Source organism: Lacerta agilis, chromosome 5, assembly GCF_009819535.1.
Source record: "Lacerta agilis isolate rLacAgi1 chromosome 5, rLacAgi1.pri, whole genome shotgun sequence".
NCBI lineage: Eukaryota > Metazoa > Chordata > Lepidosauria > Squamata > Lacertidae > Lacerta > Lacerta agilis.
The window spans coordinates 16,546,249-16,571,873 of NC_046316.1; the positions used below are offsets into that span (position 1 = coordinate 16,546,249).

At 41.0% G+C, this 25,625-nt stretch overlaps 1 protein-coding gene across 12 annotated transcripts in view; it reads left to right on the forward strand.

Annotated features, from left to right (window-relative positions):
• The window catches only part of ZMIZ1 (zinc finger MIZ-type containing 1), a 282,517-nt gene that overhangs the window by 197,165 nt on the left and 59,727 nt on the right, over positions 1–25,625 (forward strand). The gene's annotated exons all lie outside the window — the stretch shown is intronic.

Here is a 25,625-nt window from a genome sequence, read left to right on the forward strand (position 1 = left end):
ATGCCACATGCTTGTTCCAAGGGACCTGTTTTGTTTTAGTTTTGAGTATTGAATGAATGGGGGGGGGAGTGTGATTGCTCACAACTGGTTAGAGAAATCAGTTTTTGCGTATTAGGACCAGAAATCTGGCACTGCAGAGTTTCAGTTTTAGCTTAGCAAGCAGCAAAATAAGGGCTGCAGCATGTTAAGGAAAGCTGTGCCAATGTTTTGGTTTGTGCACCTGAGTGACGTCACCGTTTAACTGAGATGGAGTTTCAGCACTGGCAGCCTCCATCAATTTGCTGAGTGAAGTAGGTGTGCTTTGCAATAAACAGCTTGATTGGCGGGTTTCTGTGGCAGGATAGCGCATTGTTTTTTTCCCTATTGCTTGGGGCCTGATTCTTAGAAGGGGTGGGATTCATTCCAGCGTTCTCATGCAGGTCATGCAATTAGCAGCAACTGATCCGTAGCTGAACTAAGGCCAGTTGGGGCCTGATCCAAAAACTCATGCCTTTTAATGGCCGTTAGCAAAGTCTTGTCATCCCAGGGTGGCTTTAACTGAACTTCTGATGTAATAAATTAATGGGAGCTATCATAGTCTTAACAGGTGTCAGACTGAAGAATCATATAAATGTGGCATTTACTGAGTGCAACAATGTTTTGCAAAATAGTGTGAGGGGGAAACAGTCTTTTAAAAGATCTTAATCAGTTATCAAGATACTGTTAAGAACTTTGTTATCTCCCCCGCCCCCTGGGAGGGGGGAGGTTCTTCCCACTATCCATGCCCTCTTTTGTGATGGAACGAGAGTCAGGTTGAGGATACAGGGGCCAAGTAGACCTCTTTGGCTTCAGGGGCTCTGGTATCAGTCTCACTACTACTACCTTCAGGGTCATGAAGTATCAACAAACACACACCAGCAATATAATACAATTACTGCATTGGGGAAGGTTTTGTTTTATTTGATTGCTACCATTTCAGCCTCCCTCTGTCTAGAAGCACCTACATTCCTTAAATTTTGCAAGCACTTCCTTCAGGAGGCATCCTTGTTTATGCCACAGGTGAGGCAGACCAAGGTGTAAAAGGGATTTTTGTGTAGTGTAGGTGTGGAAGGTTTTGCTGCAAGGGGAAAGGGTTGGACTGGACATCCTTTAGGCCTGTGGGAGCCCTGTGATTCAGTGCACATTGGGGCAAAGCTTTGAAACTTTGTGTACGTAACAGCAAAAGGTCTACAGTATTGATATGATGGATGGGGCATGGGTGTGTGAAGGCAGGAAGCTTTCAGGTGCAGTGCATCTGTATGAACTCTGCTTACAAAAGTACATTGAACCTCTCTCACACACAACATACCAATAGAGGCTGAGCCACCTAGCCTTCAAAGGGGAGGGCCAAATTTGCCCTTGCCAGACAAGTGCTTCCCAAAAGTACATTCATTTACTTGTCCCCATAGGAATGAATCTTGGGCAGTTGCTCATTTAGTAGGAAGCAAAGATCACCTGCTCTTGCCCTAGTGATCCCAGCTATTGAGAACCATTGTTAATCCCTGGGAACTTCCTGAAAGTGTGAGCTAGCCACCCACATGTTTTTGCTCTATTGCATTTTTTTAAATGATGACTATATTTACATATATTCATTTCCCCATTCAAATCCTGAATATTATTTCAATTTATCATATATAGTTCATCTTAGGCTCCTCAGAGCTGTTTTACTTGATACGTTTTTGAAATAAAATGTATGGCAGCTCACAGAATTGTTCAGACATCGAGTGCCAGGGAGAAATCTTAACCTTGGTAAGAGTCCTGGGTGCATGCATGCCCCTTACTAAACATGAGGAGAGAGTAACATCTGATCCAGGCTGTAGTACATTCAGTATATCATTTTCTTGATGGTGCAATCAAAAAATTCCCTCACTCTTTACTGGGATGAATTGGGGGAAGGGATGAAGCTGTGATCAAATAAATGTGGTACAGTCTGGATTAGATTTTATGCTATTTCTGCAGTGGGGAGGCAGCAGGAGCCGTCATAGGATTTACTTTTCCCCCAGTAAGAAACTGATGAAAGGCTCACCTTAATTCACTTTCACATGGTGCAGCTTCCCCCCCCCCCAAAAATGTGCCCACATAGCAAGGTCAGTAATCATGTCTTAGAAGACGATTGCATTTGACAGGGGTGTGCTCCATGTATCAAACTGTCGGTCTGATATTTCAGCTTCACTTTAGCACTTTTTTTAAGAATTGTAGAGTTGGAAGGCATCCTGGGGATCATCTAGTCCAACTCCCTGCAATGTAGGAATATTCAGCTGTCGCATATGGGGATCGAACTTGTAATCTTGACAGTATCAGCACCATGCTCAAACAGTTCTGAAGCTAGAAGCATGGCCTGAGAAAGGAAAAGGCTGAGGTTTTTCCAGGTAGCCGACAAGCAGCAGATTTGGGCATCTGCAAAAATCTATTTTCTCTTTTTCAACTAAGGACTAGACTAGCAATGGTTGCTTGGATGCCTTCCTGCTCCCTCATGCTCTACTTTTATATTTGAAGTAAAATAGATATTACAAGAACACCATGAGTCTTGACTACTCTCTCTTCAAGGGGGAGACATCCGTGCCTCTTCACAAGACTGACCCCTTTCTGCTTCTTAGCCTCCCTCCACTGCTGCTTCAATGCCTCTTTGCCACAGACTCTCCCTACTTACTCCCTGAGCCCTGCTACCTTCTCACCTCCTCCTCCCAGTCTTCTTTGCCTTCTGACTACTCACCATAGTCCCACCACCACTCCCTGGACTCTGAGCCTTCTTCCCTTGGGGGTTCACCAGCTGGTTCCTTCCACCATTCCTCTGCGTCCAACCAGTCCCTGGCACCTACAGGCAGTCCTTACATGTTGCAGCCAGGGACATGAATTGCAATTCACATTGCTGCACTAGGATGAATCATAGAATCATAGAGTTGGAAGAGACCACAAGGGCCATCCAGTCCAACCCCCTGAATCGCTGAATCGCTGTAGGTCAAGCCAAGAATACCATCACCATTTTGAATTTTTTACTGAAAAGCTATCTTATCTATACACACACACACACACACACACACACACACCGTTAGATGTTGAACCTTCATAAAACTATCTCTCTCTTGCTTCCTTTTACCTCAGAGGCTAATGCTATTTCACACATTCCACAATGGCAAACTCAGATTTCCCCCTACTGCATTGTCACTTTGACAGGGAGATACTGTCAATCGCAGCTCTTGCTCAGTGTACCTATATGATGCATATGTCTTTCCAACAACTGTCTGACACATTGCATTTTAGGTACACACACCAAAAACTTGATACATGTAAAATTAAAAAAAGTTATCTGTGAAATCGTCCTAAACTGATAGGCATGTTAGCATCATGTTAGCGCTTCATGCACCTGATGAAGTGGAAGGTAACCCATGAAAACTAATGCCATGATAAAATTGTTAGTCTTTAAGGTGCAACAGCACTCTTTGTAAGTTTCACTGTCATTTTTTTTTTTTACCTTGATTGTGACTTCCTGCAGGAGTATTTCCCATACTGGGACAGCTGTCCAACATAATACTGTTGTTCCAAATGCTATAGGAGCATATTCTTGGAAATATTTTCACCCCACTGGAATTTTTAAATTTGTGTAATGCCTAAGAAGGTGGAGCGTGAATGCAGCAAATGTATGTTTGTAGACTTGTACGTACCTCGGAGAGCTCAGATGGCCCATGGCTCCCTGTCAGGTGTGCACTCAGTGGTAAACTTGGATAGGTTGCAATGTGCCCCTTGGAGAAATGTGAATTCCACGGAGGAGAGGGGCAGATTCAATTATAGTTCTGACAATAAACCATCCGGTAAGGAGAAGTGTGTAGATTTTGAGCCCCATCTGCTTTGTAGACCACCTTCCTCCCAAAGGCGTGTAGGAGAAAAGGAACAGAGATTGTTTCATCTGCACCACCTTGTAGCCATGGTCTACACGGCTTTTAGCTGAAGTTCTCCCTCTTCCTTAGCAAACTCCATGGGTAGTTTTTATATCCAGCACCTTTCCCCCATTCCTCCTCCATCCATTGCTAGGAGATCCCTGTGTCCTCCTTTCCTTGGTCAAAGCAACGCAGCCGGTTTCCAGTTTCCAGCATAATAAGTTGCAGTAGAGGCACAGGAGTAGTTTTTTCCTTGTGCCATCAAACTGTGAATTTGTAGTTGTGTGCAGAAGGGAGGTCATTTGGTGGTATGGGGTTCCTTTGTTGTACTGTTGTATCGTGAAGGGAATAGTGTTTGTATGAGGTACAGTTAGAGGTAGGTAGCCATGTTGGTCTGCCATAGTCAGAACAAAATAAAAAAAAAAATCCTTCCAGTAGCACCTTAGAGACCAACTAAGTTTGTTCTTGGTATGAGCTTTTGTGTGCATGGAATTTTTTTATTTTGTTTTGTATGAGGTACATTTTCTTTACATTGCAATGTAGTCGAAGCAAAATTCCAAGTGTGATTGATACTTGGCCAGTAAAATTATTCCTTATTCCTATTATTTGTGCACAATTGTGTAGATAATCCCAGTTAAGGAAGACAACTTTAGTGGACTAAAGCAATGATGGAGGCAAAACACTGATGGGTATATGATATTGTGTGGCTAGGAGAATGGCCACTAGAGATGTCATTTGTCTAATATCTCTTGCTGCAGTAGAAAAATTGATTTCTTAGAGAAACAGATTAGAAATTCATCCATTTATTTGGATTCCAGGGACCTCCTAAATAATGCTTGGTGCCTGTGAAATCCCTGTTATCCATGTGGTCCAAAGCGGGGGGTGTCTGCCTAGAGGATGATCACTGACACCTGGCCTCATGATACTTGGACTGTGCTTCTCTTCCTCACTTCTAAACATAATAGTTCCATAGGTCACCCTGGAAAGGGCTTGAACAAGCCAATAGAGACCTGCCAAGATAGATAAATGTCTGAAGAAAGCTGGCCCAGTATCAGAAGTGTTGGAATGAGCTGAACAAGCCCCTGAGCCAGGAAATTCACATAACCTTAAGAGTTGGTTGGGCTCTCATGAAACGAAAGTGTTCTGCAATGATAAGAGGCACACAAACGTGCCATAAATAAATACAGTGATTACTGTTAAGTTGCGGCGAGGAGAGCACATCTTTCATCATCCGTATGAAAGCAGCCAGCTGGTCTGGCACACACCTAGGCTCTTTTGAGGACTAAATCCACTACTCTGTATTTTCATAGTCTTAATTAAGGATGCAAGTTTGCCTTTTTGAATCAGGCTAAAGTCCATCTAACCCTACGTTCTCTTTCCAACAGCAGCCAGACAGATGCTGCTGGAATCTTGTAAGCAGGGCCTGGTGGTCGTGTTCTTCCCTAGCAGCTGGTGCTTAAAGCTGAATCACCCTTTATAGTGTCAGCTCAGGGCAAGACACTGCTTTGTGCTAATGAGGTCTCCCTGTGCATGATTATAGGAAGGTGTCTTGCACTCTTCCTCTCCTAATGCCAATGTTGGTTTAGTTCTTCAACTGCTTGCGAGGATCTCCACCTGTGGAACAGATGGTTGGTGCTTAAAGCAGAAGAGGTTTAAATAATAATAAAAAAACTTTGAGAAGCACTAATTAAAGTTAATAGGCCTCTTTCATATAGTTGACATCATAATATTGTGGTACATTTGGTTTAGAAATTGGCTCCATGAGATCATAGGGCAATATGGAGCATTAGTGAAAATCCCACATGTATAATATCATTTGGCATAGCTTTCTGCTGAAGCTCAAAGTAAATGTGATTAAATGCCAGTTATCTCGTCACTTTCCTTCCACTGCCTTAGCTTACACCTGTTAAATAGGTTGACAGAGGAGCCCCTTTCCAGACTAAAGGCAAGTTTGCACTCTTTGGACATATGTGAGAACATCCTGTCAAAACATCACGTGCATATATCTGCTACATGTACAGTGCATGTACAGTGTGACACTTTTTTGTGAGGCAGACACGTGTATTTTGGCTCTGATCATGGATTCCACCCCACCCCCACCAATTAACCACAGTCCCCAGGTACTGAGCTTTCACTTTAAAAAGAGAGCGCCAACTTTTAGCATTGATAAGACCTGAGATATGTGACAGGAAGTACAGTGACTGTTCTCATTTGTGTGTGAGAGAAATTAGTCTTCTCCACTCTTTCTGTGTTTTACTTTGCCTCCCCAAAAATATTGCAGATGCCCATATCTCTGAATTTTTTGCAAACCTCTTTAACAGAGATGACTTAAGAAAAATCCTAGATGGCACCTCTCCTGGTAGTAAAATTATAATGAATAATTGACCGTTTGCTGTACTTCTGAGATTTTTCCTGCTGCCAGAAATGTCTTTCAAAGGGTCATTACCTGGATTTGCCACTGAGAGTACACTCAAATGGAAACTGTGACCCAGAATAGTAAAGTGTCACATTTAGACTTTACGTACAGTATTTTAGGTTTACACACAAAATATGTGTGTAAACTTATGCAGCATGGCAAACTATGTTTGAGTCTGAGGAGAGCATAAAAAGCAGTTTGTGATATGGAGAAAGTCTTAACAATAGGAATGGTGCTAATGTCCTAAAGTGACGTCAGGCGCTTCCTAATTCATCAGTTGAAATTTGGGTTCTTTCAAGTTGCAGCTCTGGTTGTGTTTCAGTAATACTGTTTTGCTTTCTGTTATCTGGCAGCTTAAGAAATTTCAATCTGTCTTCATAGCAGGGCATATCACCAGGACTTCCAGGAAGAGACTGCAATGATTTACTTATTCATGCAAACTCCACTGGTTTATGGAGTCTTGATATTGCTTGATCTGTCAGCAGAATTTGATTCTATTGATCATGGAACACTATTTGACTGCCTGGAGCACCCTGTCAGTCTCCAAGGCCTGTTAATGGAGTTCACTTCTGATATTTTCCTGCTACCTCATTTTGCTGCTGTCAATAGTTCTATCTCTGATCCTTTCACTATACAAGATGATATGCTAGGATTGAGGGGTGGGCGGGCAGGAGAGATAACTTGAAGCCCCAGAGGAAATATCCAAACCACAATCTGAGGTTTATGACAAACTCCATATGTATCCCGACCCACACATCTGTAGGAGGAAGGTAATTTGCTCTTATCAGTAGATATTTGCTCTTAAGTGTTGGACAACCTTTAAATTCTGAAGTCTAATAAAACAGGAATGCTTGAGACTCTTCATTCCTTATTGCCAGGAGCAAGGAAAGAAAGCAGAGGAGGCCTGCCCTCTCCTGTATTTCAGACAACGTTTCATTACTCTTAAGAGCACATACATTTCTGGTCTGCTAACTCATTCTGAACTCTGAGGCCCGGTCCACATGTATGGGTCTGCAACAATACCATTTGCATAGTGGAAGCTGAGACCAAGTAGGAGAACATCTGCATTCCTTGAACCATGCATACAACCTCTTGTGTATTCCAGTCAATTGCATGCATACATATACATGTGATTTACCACATCTGTGTGATCATTGCACCGCTTTTGGGCAAGAAGAGGATCACACCTATCAAGCAAATCATGCATATATACTTGCCCAACTTGCTGCTGTGGGCTCAGAAATATGGTCTTGAGTAACAACTGTTATATGCAGTTACGTAGATATGTATTATAGGCATGCCTGCCAAAGGCACAAATCCCTTTGCTTGAAAAGGAGTGATTGTTTTGATCAGCATTGAGAATATTGCTATAGTAATAGAAGTAGTAGAAGAAGAGTTTGGATTTGATATCCCACTTTATCACTACCCTAAGGAGTCTCAAAGGGGCTAACAATCTCCTTTCCCTTCCTCCCCCACAACAAGCACTCTGTGAGGTGAGTGGGGCTGAGAGACTTCAGAGAAGTGTGACTAGCCCAAGGTCACCCAGCAGCTGCATGTGGAGGAGCAGGGAATCAAACCCCGTTCACCAGATTACGAGTCCACTGCTCTTAACCACTACACGACACTGGCGTAAAAATTATAAAAAAATTATCTTAAATACAGTGCAGTTTAGTCTTGAATATATCCAAGAACCTTTGAAACTTTGAAATCTCCCCTGAAATTTGAAATGGTGCCTCTACTTCTGACTTTTCCTTTACACAACTTCTGTCTGCATTTCACCTCCCCCCCCCAAAAAAAAATCCTTTTTCAGGAATAAATAAACGCAAAGGTTATCTTTGGAGAGACGTCCAAACTATGCCGTCAAGCGTCTGACCATGTATGGAAGTTTGCTGTTTCTATTTTAATCTGTTCTTCAGATGATGCTCAGTTGTGTTCAGACTGAACACTTGAAAAATTAATAGTCTGCTGATTGGCCTGGCACAATGCAGCCAGTATTAAGCACTGTCTCCTGTAGGAATCAGTGGGACTGAATGAGTTTTACCTTCGCCTGGATCACAATTGAGGGCATTCACAGGCCATCTAATCACTTCCATTGTCAACACGGTGACACATTTTTCATACAGAAAGGTGAAGAATAGGACTCACTATGTGTCACCTGCAGCGCAATAAAGCATGGGTAAATTGCTCCATGCCACACAATTATTTGGGTTATCAGGAGAAGCAAGTAGTTTTGACTGAAATGTGTATATTTAAGTAGAGGGCTTCTTCGCACATTGCATTTTATATATTGTAAGTATGAACAGCCTATAGGGACAAATTGGCTACATCATTGAGACAACTGGGTCTAGACATATGTATTATAAATACATTCACTCAGCTGTCTGGATCCTTCGTGACTCTCTGTTGAGTGTATTTCAGTGGCCTTGCCCCACTGCCCTATGCAAAGAAACCCATATATTCTAGTAATAGATGTTAAAAGCTTTCAGTGACTTGAAATGAAGATAAAAGGTTACATGATCTTAAAATCTTGATAAAAATGTCTACAGGCTATTATTTTGCGAGTTAAATTCTGTGAAAATAAGGAATTGCTTTGGTGAATAAAGATTGGGTAGTGAAAGAAAGTTTACTTTCTGTATATTATGCTGCTTTATCATATAAAACTACTAAAGATTAGGGATGCCATTTCAGATTCTGTCGGGGAGGTTACTTGCTTGCAATAGATTAGTTGGCCAGAGCATGGTGCTGAGAACACCCAACTTTGCAGGTTTGATCATCGTATGGGACAGCTGCATATTCCTGCATTGCAGGGGGTTGGACTAGATGATCCTCAGGGTCCCTCCCAACTTTAAAAATTCAGTGATTCAAGGTTCTTCAGCAAGGTTTAAAGGCCCAGTTTTGATTGTATTCCAGGCTAAATTGTCTTCTCTCCTCTGTGCCCTCCACTCAGTAAGTGCTAAAGCCTTTGTCATGGATATTTTCTTCATAGAAAATGCATAAGCCACCAATGCATTTCCCTGGATCATACCCAGTCATGTAAAGCTTGTAGCAAATAAGCACTGTCAGGGCTCATTGCTCTTCTTACCTTTGCTCTGCATTTCTAGGCAAAGGTCTGGGCTGTCCAGGTCTGTATCCGAGCAGGGGTTGTTGTTGTTTTTTGTCCCGGTGATTTCCCTTGGAAAACCTGCTTTTTACCTTTGAATCGGAGCAAATGGCAATCAGGCAACGCTGACCCAGAGCGCAATCGTAGATCAGCCAATGGTGAACACCAGGGACAGCTGAAGGCAGGAACGCCAGTCAGCCACCCTGATGTCCCCCAGACTCAGGCATGGGCACAACCCCTCTCAGGGTTGACCAAACCATTGAGTCCCTGGATTCTTTTACCGGAATACCCTTTGCATAGGAGTGGCCAGACAGTTCTGCCACCCCTATCACTTGAACCAGAGCCTATCCGCAACCTTACAGGTTGCTACGCGGCAGGCGAAACCCAAGTGGCAACAGGCAATCGGCCAAGTGGGAAAATTCCTACCATGCCCCTGTCCCACATGACAGCATAGCAAGGTCAAGCGCAAGCCCTAAATATAGGGAGAGGTGGGCAGGTGTTCCGATGCAGCAGCCCCAAGAGGAAGCTCAGGCGCACGTGCATGGGCTTAAATAGGTCCCTCAATGCCCTTTCCTTGCGTCCCATTGGCCAGATTGCTCCCAGCATCGAGGGACCTACCAATTAGGGTGTTGTGGCTATCCAAACGATTCCCACCCACAACACAGGGTCTGGTTTCCAGGTCGCACCGCAACACGTGCCCTCTGTGAGGGAGGACCCGATAAAGCACAGAGCCCCAAGTAAGAGTGGATGACCCCTAAATAACACCTCTGCATTACAGTCAATAGCTGTAGCAACTACTGCAGGAAATAATAATAAGAATATGATAATTAATAATAAAAACATATTAAATTTAAAAATTGCAGTCTTTTTATTTCCATGTGTTTAGTGGCAAGATAGCGCAATATCAGTCATGGCTTGTAATTTTTAATTTCCTGGGGCAGCACAGTGTTTCTGATTATTGGCACCTGTCCTTTGGTGCTCTTTGCCACTCTCCTTGCTATCTGCAGCCTTATTGCCTACTAATGGTTTGGTGATCACATTGTCCATTCAAAGCTATATCTGTTGTTAGACATGGTTGTTATCCACTCCAGATGAGGCAGTAGATTAGATCAGTGTTTAAGGGTGAATGACATCTAGTTTGTGATGCAAAAGACAGAAAATACTGGAAGGGGACAAATGAGTTATTTGCTTGCACAGTATAACATGGTAGTGGATTCAGCTTAACTGCAGAGTTTACCGTACATGAGTCACTGCTACTGCTTAGCAGTGGAGGCTAATAGCAGGCTGGGCACCAGGATGTGTTCGTCAGGATGTGATCTAAGTGCATTTTATTAACAGACTGCCTTGAAATGAACTTTAAATACGAATCAGCTGCTTCCCATTCTGATTGGCAGAAGAAACACACGACATGTGCCCAAATAGAACCAACGAAACAAACAAACGAGAGTGGCAGCTTTGTATCGCTTGACTCCCTGCAACTTTATCAGTGAAAACATCGTCAGTCCTGCTTCCAACTACAGGCTTGCAGGTGTCAAAAAACGTGAGCACCTTTTGGAAAGGATGCGATAATTTTTGATAAATTCAGTGGGTAATAAGTAAAACAAGAGAGAACTAGATGGAAGGGGAAGAAGTCACAGCAAGGCACTCTGCCCTCTTTATCCTAATGAAAGTACATTAGGGGAAATGGGCAGGAGTACCGGTAATTGTTCTTTTTCGTGAAGACCAATTTCAAAGTCTGCATCTGATCCCAGGCAAGGTAGGATTCTTGCAGCAGAGTCAGCCTATCAGTTCCAAGTACAGCAGCTCAGCAGGCTGGCTGTTCATCCAAGAGTGGTATTTTAGGAACCTCCTGAAATGTATTGCTTGGGCAACTCGTTCCTCAATTGATGCTTTGCACAGGCCTCCTATAGTTACTAATAGCCACTTTCAGACTCCGACAGAAGGCGTCTATTATGGGCTCTGTGAAGTTGCTCACTGAACATCAGGACCAGCAGGGGGAAGGAGGCTACTGCAGAAGAGAATTGACAGAAAAGGGGACAACTTTGTAGGGCACCAGGAGGGTAGCCTTTTTTCTTACTTGGCTTGAAATATTTTGCTGTTTCCTCTGAAAGCCACCCCTATCTCAGAATGCAGTCTTTCCTTTGCTTCCAGCTCTGTTCCTGCATCTCAAGGTCTGAACCTTGGGGATCGTGCCAAGCCTATGAGTGACAGTGGACCTCCTGGTTTATTACAGGACCTGAGAGTAGAGTAGTAAAGTTTCTAGTAATTTAATTAATAACTAAGGGAAAGTAACACTTATGATTATATTGTAATGGGTTTGTGGCCATAAAGTCCTGCGTGAGTAGGGTCATCTGCTTGTTCTGCCTACCATCTCCTCTTCCTCCAGCTTGAGATGAGAGTACCCTGCAGAAGAAGTGTGATTCCACCCACAGAGGACCTGATAAGGCTGCATGGTTTCCTCTCTTGCATCCCCTTTCACTGCAAAATGAAAAGGATCTGGATCCCTGCCCTCTCCTTTCACTGCATTTCAAGGAGGAGGAGGAGGAGGTGGTGGTGGTGGTGGTGGAGGAGAGACAGTGGTGTTTTTTTTCCTTTGCACATCAGCAGTGCAGCATCCTCTCTCAGATGCCCACAGGATGTGAAAGAATATTCTCCATCCCCTCTACTCCTTTGTAACACACAGTGGATTTTGCAGGTCTTTCTTTACCCCACCTCTAGCAGGTGGGGGGGGCAAGGAATAATGATGATGGGCAGGCATAAAAACAGGTGAACTTGCAACCAAGTCACAGACATTTCAGAGAGCACAAAATATGACCTCCATTGCTGCTGCATCTGATCTTTTGATTCACCTTTTTATTTTTATTTAAGTTTGTTTAAAATGTTTTAACCTGCAGTTCAACATTGTGCGATTTTTAAAAAAACTGTCCCCAAGTGCCCTTATCTCATTCAATTGGAAAATGACACTTTAAATGAGAAACCCCTCCCCCTTGCTAAATTATGTGTAATTTAATATGTGAGGCAGAGCTAACAAAGTGATTTATTTGCCGTCTGTTCATCAAGCTTTTGACACAATCTATAGCATGCCCATTCTTTTGGTTTGGGCCGACTGACAAATTAACAAACTTGCTTGTGCGCTGCTACCATCATTAAACATATTCATTTGGTGTGTCTTTTAAACTAATTTGTTTTGAGTAAGGTAAATTAATATTACATTGCCATTCATCAGTAAGAGGGGGGGGGACATAAAAAAATTCCCTGCAGTTTATCAGGTTTGGAGGGAAATAATTGTTGTATCAATGTGATTTTCAGGTCACCCTTCATTTACTTTCGACTGTGTTGTGCTGAGCTATATAGAGCCAATCTGATAAAGCGTAGCCTTCCCCAACCTCCAGGGGATTTTTGGATTACAACTCCCATAATCCCTAGCCAGAATGCCCAATGGTCAGGAACAGTGGGATTTGCTAGCATGCTGGGTGAATCCCAGGGTATGTAGAAGTACCAAAACTTTTTGGGGTGAGGGGAGCAGGCAAAAAAACACAAAAACAAATATGGCTCAATGAGCAATGAACATGCTGTGCAGCCTTTGAATGTCGGTTGTGGTTGGTTGGAGTCATATAATGCAATATTGGGAAGATTGTAGGGATGGCTGACTGGAACCCTAGACAGGAGCACTCTAGACTACTGGGGAAAGCTCTGCCAGACAGTGCAGTGAGGATGCAATGGAGGAAGCAAAGCATGCCTTGTTTGTTGCCTTCACTGCCACTGAGTAGGCCAAAAGTGTGCAGAGTCAATGCTTGAGATTGCCTCTTTGCCATTGAGTCTTAATTTTACATTATACACGAACACCAGTGGCTCAGGAGCATCGGGTATCACAGGTCTATGTAAGTGTTTGGCTTTAGTACAATTCAAGGTTACTTTTTAATCTTCTTTTTCTGAAAGAAAATTTTGTAATTGTTTTGATTTAGACCACGGAACACTTTGTAATTATAGTGCACGCATCCTTTTCCTCTTGGTATGCTTTATTATTGACTCAGTAAATCATATAACTGTATCCTATATTTCTTTATTGGCAATTGTGACAACTAATCATTTTTTTCCTTTCTTTTAAAAAAGCTAATTTTTCTTTGGCGCCTGTAAAATACTTTGGAGGGCCACTGAGAACTACATTTAACTGGAACCATTTCAACGTAGTACATTCCAGCTGCATTTAAGATTGTGCCAAAACTATTATCTTACCAGATTATTATTTTTCCGTCCTCCAAACCCATCTATTGCCTGCCCCCCTGCTATTTGTATTACAAGATTGGGAACTTCAAGTGTAGATGTAAAAGGTGCCTAGGGTTCCAGCAGTGTGCCAAGATATGCTGTAAATCCAAATGGAAATGCCAGTGAAATAAAGAGTGCAGGACGATAAATTGGAATGTTGCTTTCTCCTGTGTTTGCTGGTTTAATGCTTGCTCTTGGCATCGCGCAGCTTGAAATGTTTTACAGGCTTGCATCTATTTAACCTTTAATGCTTTTTGTCAACATGTATCATGGCCTCCCGACCGGTAGTTAGTACAGCATGCCCTTGCAGGCTGCCAGTTGCAGTAATGGAATTAGAATTTTAAAATAATCAGACCTGTCAATGGAACATATAATCTCTATATAAGTTCATTTAGTGAGTTCATACCCATATGTGAATATATTACCTACCTTGTTACGGATACCTCTTACAAAAAGCTTACAAAAATCTTGCAGGAATTATCTATGGAAGAGTTGTGCCTCCTCTCATTTTGGATTTACAGATCCAGCTGCTTCTACATCTGCATTCATGAAAAAAACATTTTGCAAGAAGGCTTTTCATGCATCCATACACATATAAACCTGCAACTACATATACAGTATTTTGTAATACTGCATAAATACAATGATAATTGCAAAAGAGGTGCTAGTCACAAGTCAGCATCCTGGGTATCGCTCTGTTTTTTAATTTTTTAAAATGAAACTGATTTGTAAAAATGATACATGTAAAAAATACGAGAGAGAGACATTGCACATACTTTTGTAAATCAAGAAATCTTTAATAAAAATACTTCCCCCCCCCCAAAAAAAGTTAAAGCTATAGACGTTTTTACTGTGAAGATAGGCTTAAAGTGTTGAGACAATTCCTTCTGAAATTCCAGCAGTCAGAAGGTTGGGATTTAGTGTGTGGCATAGCTGATTGCTGCTCTTCATTCATTTATCATATTTATTGAATACGACAAACTTGTGTAGGTTGTAGAATTTTCCTTTTTGAGATGCAGAATATGAATAACCCTGGTGCAGTTTTGTTTAATTAGTTTAACTGGTGTATTTATGAATCACTTTCTACACAATTGATTGAAAGCAAAGTAAAATAAAAGCAGTTTTTAAAAGCACCAAAACTGATACATTTAAAACAATACAAAATAGATGCTTGTGTCACAGACCCATTTATCCAGCTAGGAAAGCCTGTCAGAACAAAAATGTATTCAGTTGCTTGAATAAGAAGGTTACTCCACAGAACAGAGGCAGCCACACTAAAAGTTCTGCGGCAAATTAATCTGAGATTAAATAAGGGATACGGTGGTCTTTCAAGTAACCTGACTCTGAGCTTTAAAGGGCCTTATATGTTACTAACATGCTGAATCTGGCCCAGAAGCAGATTGGGAACCAACACAAATTCCTCAAGGTGTTACATGTTACCTGTTGGTGGTAGTTTGCCCCCCCCACAAGCAACCTAGCTGCCACATTCAAGACCAGTCCCATCCAAATAAAGCTCATTGCAGTAATCCAATTGTGAGCTCAGCAATTCATGGACAACTGTGGTGGTCAAGCTATCCAGAGCCAAGAATGCCCATAGCTGTTTTACCAACAGAAGCTGGTAAAAGGCATTCCTCGCAACCTGCACCTCTAGTGGCAGAGTTGGGTGCAGAAGGACCCCCACACTGAGCACTTGCTTCTTCAGGGAGAGTGTGACCCCTTCCAGGGCAGACAATTTACTAGCTTGCCAGACCTAGAAACCACCTACCCACAGAGCCTCCATCTTGCCAGGATTCAAACTCAGTTTATTAGCAGTTTACCACTGCATCTAGACACTAGTCCAGGTTCTTCTCAGCTAATCCTGATTCAGGTGTTGCTCCAAAAACCCCACTCCCAACAGCTTCATATGGATGTCAGATAACATTGGAGACAATGTAGTGCCCTGCAGCATCCCAAAAAGCTCGAAAGTCAGGGGTATGAAAAGCATTCATCCAATGCTGCCTTCTGGAACCAGCCCTGGAGATAAGACTTGAACCACTGCAGAACAATACCTCTGATACTAGGAGGATACAATGCTAAAAAATCAATGAGAAATCTATTAAGACATACACTCTCTCCTGTCCCCTCCCGATAGAGGTCATCCATCAGGGTGACCAAGGAAGATTCAGTCTCAGACCCAACTCTGTAATGTATCTAGATAATCAGTTTTCTCCATGAATGTCTGCAGCTGCGTTGCCACAAACCTCTCAAGTAGCTTGTCCCCAAAGGGGGGATTTGCAACAGGGTGGTATTTGTTAAATACCATCAGGTCCATGGTGGAGTTTTTCCAAAGGTGGCAGAGATAGATAGATAGATAGATAGATAGATAGATAGATAGATAGATAGATAGACAGATGAGAATGAATATGAATGACTGTATATATGTGAGTTCCCTGGTACCAGCATTTGCTGTTAGTCTAACTTATCTGGGAAAAGGGAATTAATTGCCCTGGTCTGCAGGAGACTTACAAGATTTGGAAGTTTAATAGCTTCCAGACGTACTTACTACAAAGGTACACTGTCTATTCTGTTCTGTACAAACTTCTGGATTTGCGCTGCTGAGATAAGCATCATTTGTAATGCAAAGGAAGTGAGAAAAATAAGTGAATACAGAGATATGGGCAAAGATTTCAAATTAATTCCTCCTGTCTTCACCATCCACTTGTACCAGGGAAATCAGTAATTACAAAATTGTATAAAATGCATTGTTAACAAAAAGAAAAAGAAAAAGCATACGGATAAATGTTGGATGAGATTACTTAATATCTCAGTTGACAACCAGCTAGTCCAGAGTAGATCCAGAGCCTCTCCAAATCTGTTAATTATGTTCTCACATCAGGCCATATTTTAGGCACCAGATTCCACAGCATCCCTTGATGGTCTCTGCACAGGTGAGGAAGCATTGTCTTCAGGAAGAACAAAATCTGCAAATATATAGAGGCACACAGCCAGGGATGCAAAAAGTGACGCCCCTGCCTGTGGAGCTGCTGTCTTGATACAACTGTCTAAGGATAGGTCTAAGCTTCATTTGTGCAGCCACTTTCTGCAACGGAAAACACAGCTCATCCCCACAAGCCCTCACTTATAGACCCTATTCAGTGCCTTGCTGTGAACAGCTACCTGTCTCATGTCATTATTTCTGCTGTTATCTGGCAGTATCTCTTTAGTTATATCATAAGCCATGGTTAGTGCGCCAGTAAGCTTTGAATAGCCTGAAACGCTGCAAGGAGATAAGAATCTACAGATCCTCTTTATGTAATCATTTCATGACACTGGAGTTCCATGACCTTTGGAAAACATTAGAGGGCATCACGCTCCTTGCTCTTTGCAGCTTATCTTTAAGATGCCTCCCAAGCAGAGCCACACGCACACATGAGCAGCTGCAGATTGGATAGGTTTGATCACTTGTTTTTAAAACCCACCAAAATGCCTCTGAGCAAAACTCAGTTTTAAAAGCTTTTGCTGGGGACTACTGGGAGGAAGAAAAATGTTCCTTTGGCAGTGTTGTTAAAGGGTACAGAAGACCTATGGCTATGTTGTAGATCGTGGTGGTGGTGATGTTACTGTTTATTCATTCTTATAAATACTATCCAGTGTACTTGACAATTTGCAGTGTAGCAAGGTAGGACTGTGCCCCATGGAGCTTACAAGCAGGGTATAAATACAAGAGCCATTCTCTCTTATGCTATCCATTCTTTGCACTTTTGCTTCCTTTCTTTTGTGGAATCAGGGAGCCTTAAAAGGTATTATACATAATGGTATCATTGCACCTGTGTGTATTTAGTTACTCCATGTATTTTTATTTCAAAACAGGCTTTACCTGGTACCCTTTATTATGAGTTAAGTATTGCACCTTTTCCTGTGATTCCCCACCCAGAATTAAGCATGTTTTGTATTGCATCTTTAAAGGGTAAGCAATCCTTATCTGAAGTTGCATCCGAAGTGATGCTATTTAGAATCCTACCACCTCATTCTGTGTGAGATGTAGACTGGCTCAAATACATTAGATCAAACTTGAGAGGTGAATATTTTTTCCTTTTCATTTGAACAATTCAGGTTCTGTATTAATGAGTGAGTTTTTAGGGCTCAGAAAACCTCCGGGAGAGATTAAAATAAAATAAATAAAATAAGCTTATTTTAGTCCCCCCCCAAAAAAGACCTCTAGAGCAGGCCTTCATGCGCCCACTATTCCAATGCAGCCCACCAGCTATGTGTGGCAGCTTATTAAGGGTTTGTTGCTTAGCTAGAACTGCAAAATGGGGGAGGTTGTTAAGCAACTGGCAGGTTATAAAATGTTGCTTGTGGACAGCATTTGGCAGCCTGCAGATTGTGGAGGCCTAAACTAGAAGGAAAATCAGTTATGTGAAAACTGACAAATATAAAGGGGGTTGTTTCTTAAAGCATCAACCTACATTATGATTTTGCTATGAATCAATAAAGTCACTATTAAGTTCTTCTTTTCCTCCAGCTGGTTGTTTAACTATGTTTCAAAAAGCATTTGAGACATCTCTTTAGAGACAAACAAGTCTCTAACGTCTGTTTGTCTCTTTGTCCCTCTATTTGGCTTCTGTAATCAAGGGTTTCCCCCCCTCCTCCCTCTTCTAATGGTGAGTAAATATCTGGTTTTAATCTAATGAAAAATCCATCAAGTAGAACTCTTTCTCTGTTTTCAAAGTCCAGTTAAGCTTGATCACTCACTACTTCTAGAGTTTTATAATCTCTTCCGGAATTTCATGTTTTGCCTGATTTAATACTTCGTTAATCCCAGCCACGGTTTCCTACAGATGATACATTAAGTGAAGTGAAGCTATAAAATGTTAATCCTGCTGAATAAGGGTAGCTGTTGAATGTTTATTGTATAGAGCCCAATTTAAGAATAGATAGCTTTTATCTGGATCAGAATTCCATCACATTCTTTTGTAATAAACAAACAAACAAACAAACCCAGGCTTTTGATTCCCTCTACCTGTGTTCTGTAGTCTCATGAGGATTGTGCTCTGTGTTTTCTGAACATTTGAATCTGTTAGTACTGTGCTTTGGGAAATGGACTATCTCATGGACCCAACTGTAGCCTCCAAATGGTCTTTAAAGACAGCCCTGTGCCTACAGCATTGCAATAGCCGAGGCTTTTTAAAAAACAAAAACAAAACGAGATTTTCTTAAAGTGGGAGTTTGTGAAATGTCTCCCTGCAACCTTAATGTCCATTTGACTCTGTGGGTTAAAAATGTCCTAAAGCTGTCAACATCAGGGGCTTGGGAAGGCCAAATCTCAGTAGTGGCAAGTGTCCATATTACATATCCTACTAATCCTTGTCTGTAATCAGAATCAGATTATCAATATTTGTTTGTTTGTTTGTTTGTTTAAACAATTACATTCCTCCCTCCACTGACAAAATGTATCACCTTGTGTTAGTAACATTCATAGCAGCACAGAGTAAGAAATAAAATAATGACAAAAATATACACATGAACATCTGAAAGCAGTACAAACATGAGACGTTTGTCAGTCAGCAAAATCCTTGGTTGGAAAAAAGCGAAAATGTTAGTGGTTCATTGCGTGCAGCAGCCCACAGTAGGTCCCATGATATGGTCCAGTTTTGAATCCAAACTTGTCACAGAGGTGGATGTGTTTCCTCTCCCTCCCAAATGTGTCAGGTGTTTCATTGGGCTTCTCCAATTGCCCTCCGATAGCTAATTTTCTGTGAACTGGGGCTTGTAGGAGACCCCAAAACGTGCCCTCCAAAACTGAGTGTTGCAGCTTCCAGGTGCGCTATTAATAGCACTAATCAGGAGCTGCCTGTGATGCTGTTGGCAGCCAAAACTCAACAATCACTTTCAATTGCTGCAGAAGGCATCATGATGCTTGCAACCTTTGACTGCTCTTTGTTGTTATTGGTGATGATTGCCCCTCCCAGCAAAGACAGAAGTTGGTGGAGAGAGACAGAAAGGTAGGAAAGACAACAGGGAGGTACCATCCCATCCGGTTCTGCTCTCCCACCACTCTAAAGAGAGATCTAGGTACCTACTCCACCTGTTGTCTCTTACTTAGAATCATTCCAAGGCAGCTAAGGCTGCTGTCCTAGCCACACTTACCTGTGAGTAAGCCCATTTGAGTAAGCCCACAAGCAAATTTGTGTCAACTAATGTTTTAAAAGTGTGTTTGTAGGGGGAGGAAAATCATGATCATTATTGTAACTATGCTGTAATTGGAATTCATTGTTGGTGCTTATAAAAAACCATTCCAAAACAATTAATGCATTTCTGTTTGTGAGTGAATGTGCATGTTTGCATACCTGAATGTATGAATCTGTATGTGTGCACGCACACATGCACACATGTCTGCCTGTCTGTATGTGTATCCCCCCTTCGCTCTGTGTATGTGTGTGTCCATATGTAAATGGATGTGTGCAACTCCATGCACAAATGTGAGAATGTACATAGATGTTTGCTGACATGTGGCTGTCAGGGGGGCCATGAAACCTCAGTGTGACCCTTGAGCCAAAAGAAAAAAGAAAAAAAGAAAAAACTTTAATTTAAAATTCATGCAGGCAAGACCATTCTATATTTTGATTTTGTTTAACAGTCTATGGAGCTTAAATGGGGTGTTCTTTTGTACATAATACGAAGCAGAGGTAGATTAACCATGCTGTCCATAAAGCAAGATAAAACTGCAGCAATTAATTTTGCATTTCCTTCTGGTTTGCCCAGTTAATTTTCCTAAGCTTATACCTTAACATTATACCTACTGTTGTTACTCTGTTTATTCTTTACCAATGAACTATATTCTTGTTTGTTAAACAATAATGCCTTAGGAAACAAAGATATTATAAGCACTAGTCATAAACACATTGAGTTACCATACAATTACAGCCTGGAAGCTTCAGCCAAAGATATAATCATGTAGACAAGAAAAGTACAGCAATAAATCTCAGAACAATTGTTACGATTTACTGTGGAATTACATGCCAAATTCATCCAAGATATGTCAAAATCTTAGCAGAGTTAGGGCAGGTGACTTGAAAACCTGCACTTAAAAGGGTGTTTTCGCACTTCACCTCACTTAGGAAATCAAACAGATTTTTCATAGTAATCAGTTGCCAAAGACCTAGAGTGCTTACCTTGCAATGTTTGTTCACTAACATGGCAGCTGGCTGTGGAACCACTTGCTCCTGTGGCTACCATGTTTGATTATCTCCTAAACGTTTTGTTTAGTATCTTACTTACAACCTAGGAAGAATCTATTCCATTTAGTTGCAGACAAATTTTGGTTTGTATTCCTACCAAAGGGACTCACTCACAGAGCACTGGGTAAGATTTATAAATACTAAGTAGGTCATCCTTGGCATGGGCATCATCATTCTAGGGGGATTCTGGCTAAATAGACTTCTTTATTTTTGGGTTTTGTTTGTTTTAGGATAACTGGATTTGGCCCTAAAAACTGCATAACCTCTGTGTAACCTCCTGGTGTAATGGGATATTTTCCCTGTACTGAGATTGTCTCAGTGATTGTTGTACTCTCAGGAGTCGCACCCATACGTAACTACCAGCAGCTGAAAAGGCAGTAAGTAGCTTCTCTAGTATTGTTGAAAGTAGCAGTCTCAGAGTATCATGGGCAAAACCTGATGGAGCAGATTCCTCTTGCTATATCAAATGTACTGTTCTAATAGCCAACTGGCCTCTACAGTAGTGAAGTCCTCATTTTTATATATTTTAAAAAAATATCATATGTGGATATTCCAAAGAAAGAAAGAAAGCACACGAAACTTCAAAGGACCTAAATGAAATGATTTACAGGCCACTCTGGTGTTATGATTGGCATTTATTTTATTTATATGTTTATTTTGCTGTGTTTGTCAAAATTCAGTTCATAGTTTCTCATAGTTTTCCAGGACACTTCTCAAGTCTTTCTCAATTGCTGGAAGGTTTATTGTTAATCACTGGGAGCCCGGGCCATACATGAACTGTGCATGTTGCATCCAAATTTGGTTTCCTCATGCATTGTGTTTCCTTCATGGCTTTCCAGTTTTTAAAAAAGTTTCGTAACTATTTCATTATTTCATAATTGTGAAAATTTTCAATTTTCATATCTCTTGTTTCCCAAAATTTTTAATTTCATGTTTTGAAAAGAGAAAATAAGAACAATGGAATAGGGAGTTTGGGGGGCTCTGTAGACTCCTACTTTTGCAAAAGATGCACACACACTCACACGGCCTTGAAAGTCCCATAAAAATTAGCAGTTTGCTCATTCCTGAAATATTAACATTTTGTTTGCTCAAGTATTAGGTTTCTCTGTTTAGTTCTGCTACATTATTTAATTTCCACAGCAATGGCCAGTTCATTCTATTGTGTGACTACTTGAACATGAAAGGCCAATTTACCTTTTTATAAAATGATTTTATGCCTCATTATAGTCTCATTCTTCCAGTCATTGAATTAAATAGACTCATTCTTTTCATTCTCTCCTCTTTGAAGGCCTCTAATTATCTCACATGCACATACCTTCCTTTCTTTGAAAAACAGATAAACTAAATATCTACCTACCTACCTCCTTCCCCTTGCAATACCGATCAGTTATGTTTTCACTTGACAATTCATTGTGGGATTTATGGTTGTAGTAGATAATCTGGAACAAAAAAATGATACTTAAATGCCATTAAAATGGTTCTTTGTGCAATCCGCAATAATACTTTTTAATGCATGTGTGGTTTTTTGGTTATTTCTGTCTGGCTAACCATCTATCAAAGCTTTAAAGTGTTGGGTTCTAGCCTGGGGGTTTGGTAAAAACAACAACCACATTAGTCCGAAACCAAAAGGTTTCTTTTGCCATCCAGTCATTTTGTTAAGCACTACCATCCATATCTATATCAATGGTTGCTGCTGGCAGGGATATTCTTTGCCAGATGGTCCAGCATATACAGCAAGTTTTGCTTTATGATATATGGTGGGAGATGGAAACCCATTTTACAGTGTTGGGAATCTCAAGTAAGATCGGCAGTGTAAGTTGCTCCCAGTACCAGTCACCAGACAGAAGCAAAGACTGGTTCAGATAGTTTACTGCTGCAGAAGAAAAGGCTCAGTAAAACAGTTCTGGACAGAGATATATATACAGTTTGTTGGGTTTACAGATACAGATGCTTACAATACAAAGTAACTGACCAACACACAGACAGACAAACAGCAGACTAACAGACACTGCTGAGCTGGCATGCATTAACCACAGATATAGTCAGGGCACTGAGCTGTTACCATAGCAATGGCTTGGCTGACCTGGGTACATGAAGGAAATTAACTCCTTCTTGTGTCCAGTTACTCCAACAGGATACGGATCCTAAAGTAATACCTACACCAGCTTACAAAGGAATCAAGTAAATAGACAGAGAGTCTGTGGTGGGGCAATGGTGGAAATTAAGTGATGAAGAGGGGCAATCAGGCATTCAGTCATGTAATGCGTGAGTCTTCTGCATTGTTACTTTAGAACAGAGTAAATGAATGGCAAGGGAAAATGCATATAGAAGCTATAGGAAGTGGACAACCAATCTGAAAAGGGGTTTAATTAGCAAACGGTGCAAGCATCAGAATGAGATAGAAATACCAGGATTTGAACATGATGTTAGGATGCATTCTTAAGTTTACTTAGGAGTAAGCCAAACTGAATTACATGGGACTTACTTTGGAGTAAACTGATACAGGCTTGCACAGTTAGTCTGTGTTTAAACATTGTTTAAAATTGTATATAAACTGGAAAAAATTTAATCACCCTTTGAGGCCCAATATTGCAATTGAAAGATAAGTTAAAATATAAATAAATGAATGAAAAGAATGCTGCCAGAGGACTTAGAACAGAGCTTTCCAAACTGTGTGTCGCGACACTTTGGTATGTCGGCTGCAGTGTGTAGGTGTGTTGTGCGAACGCTCTCTGTGCTCCTCCTGGGGCTGGAAAGGGGTTACCGGTAGTTTCACCTCCGGTTTGGTAGTAAAACTGAATTACTGTGTCGTGGAAATGTTGCATGTCTAAAAAGTGTGTCACCAACATGAAAGGTTTGGAAAGCTCTGACTTAGAAGGAAATTTGTGTCCTAGGCCAGCTTGGGGGGGGGGAGAGACAGTTCGACCCCCTTTATAAGTCTCCAGAACACGCTAGCAGACTAAACAGCTTATCACAAAAGTTTTGCCACATTTCTTTCACCTATCTATGGTTTATAGAATATTAATATGTTTGGCTGGGTTTTCATGATTGATGCTTGGGTGGTATTGGGGTGGATTTTTTAAAAAATATGTGTCTTGTCTATTTTATTTGAGAGAAAGAAGAGAATGTGGGAGAACAATATAAAGTATGTTGTTACCCATATTTAGGATGTGGTAGGCTTATAAAGCAGATGGATAAATGAAAATTCAGGTTCCAGAATGATCATTTTGTGATTTTGCCTGTCTTGAAGATTACTGGTCATTTTCTTTTCTATTTAATTTTCTAACTGTTCTACAATTTCTGATCTGCAATAATAATTCCCCTCTCATCCTTAAATGAAATAAAGGATCCTCATGAGAGGAATCTAATATGTTCTGTTGAATCACTCAAGGAAGTCTAGAAGTATAACTTATTAAATGTGTATATTTTTGACTGCATGCACCAGCATCATTCTTAATGTCCTATTGTGTTGTGTGTTTAAGGTACATGTATGTGCGTGTGTTTAAGGTTAGGACTATATACCTTGCTAATGTATGTGGGTGAATAAGTATTTATTATGGGGACCAGTATATATTGTTTGACTCTGTTCCCCAGTAGAGTATAAATTTATTTTGGATGTTCAGGATTTAAAGGTCTAAGTTTTGAAGTCTTGAGGTTAGGTTTTACTCCCCCTAGAGGCAGGAACCAGTTAGGCAGAGAGAGGTCTTTGTTGTTCCCCTTGAATTCCCTCAAATGCTTAAAGGCACTGGCCACCATTCATTGTTAATTCATTGTGTGTTGTGTGAACAGGTACTTCCTTTTGTCTGTCCTGAATCTCCCACCAATTACTTTCTGGTCTTAATGAGGAAAGGAGGGTAACATCTCTCTATCTGTCTGTAGACTACGCCATGTATGGCTTTATAAACCTGCCACCTTCAAATAAACCCAGTACAACCCATTTCACTGCTTGTTTTTGTCAGGGTGGGGTAGGAGTGCATACATACTCAAGATTTATACCAGATTGGGGCTTCTCCTTAGAAAGTCCTTCATGAACAAGTTGGAATAGTGTGTCCCACCTGCTATTCTATTGTATTGTGTTATATGTCTTACGAAGCTCCTGTTTTTCTGTATATTTTGCTTGTGGCCAAATTCTCTTTCTCTAGGTAAGGAGATGTTCATTTTCACATTTCCATGTTCATTTTCTCATATTTAACTTTTTTATTAAAAAAAAAACTTCCAAAGAAGCATGTACAGTGTTTAAATGTTTGCCTAGATCAAATTAATGATCTTCCGTTGTAGAAAGCACAGTCATTGAAATCATTAGTCTCATCTTCTTGCTCTGACAAACAGATCCAAGAGCTGCAGCACTATCGTTCTTCTGAAATATCTGAGCTGTTTCCCTAATGGTTATATTGCTTTACTATGTCTCTCATATTCTAATCAATAGCATCCTGTCAGACTGAATGTTGTAGCAGTGCTTGTAATGAGCTCCTCCTACCATGCTTAGCTAAGCCTATTTAAATGTTAGCAAATAAGAATCTTTCCTCAGCAAGTGCCTTAAGCTATTGTGCTCTTGTAGGCCATGTTCTCAAATTAAAATTCTTACTCCAGGGGGAGCAAATTTTTGGTTCAACAAATTAAGCTGTAGAGATTTTAAAAAATATATTTGTAAAGCAGTGGGGGGTGGGGTGGGGTGGAGATTGCAAAAGAAAAGCAGCAGCCTGGGGAAAGGAATCCTATGGTTACCACCA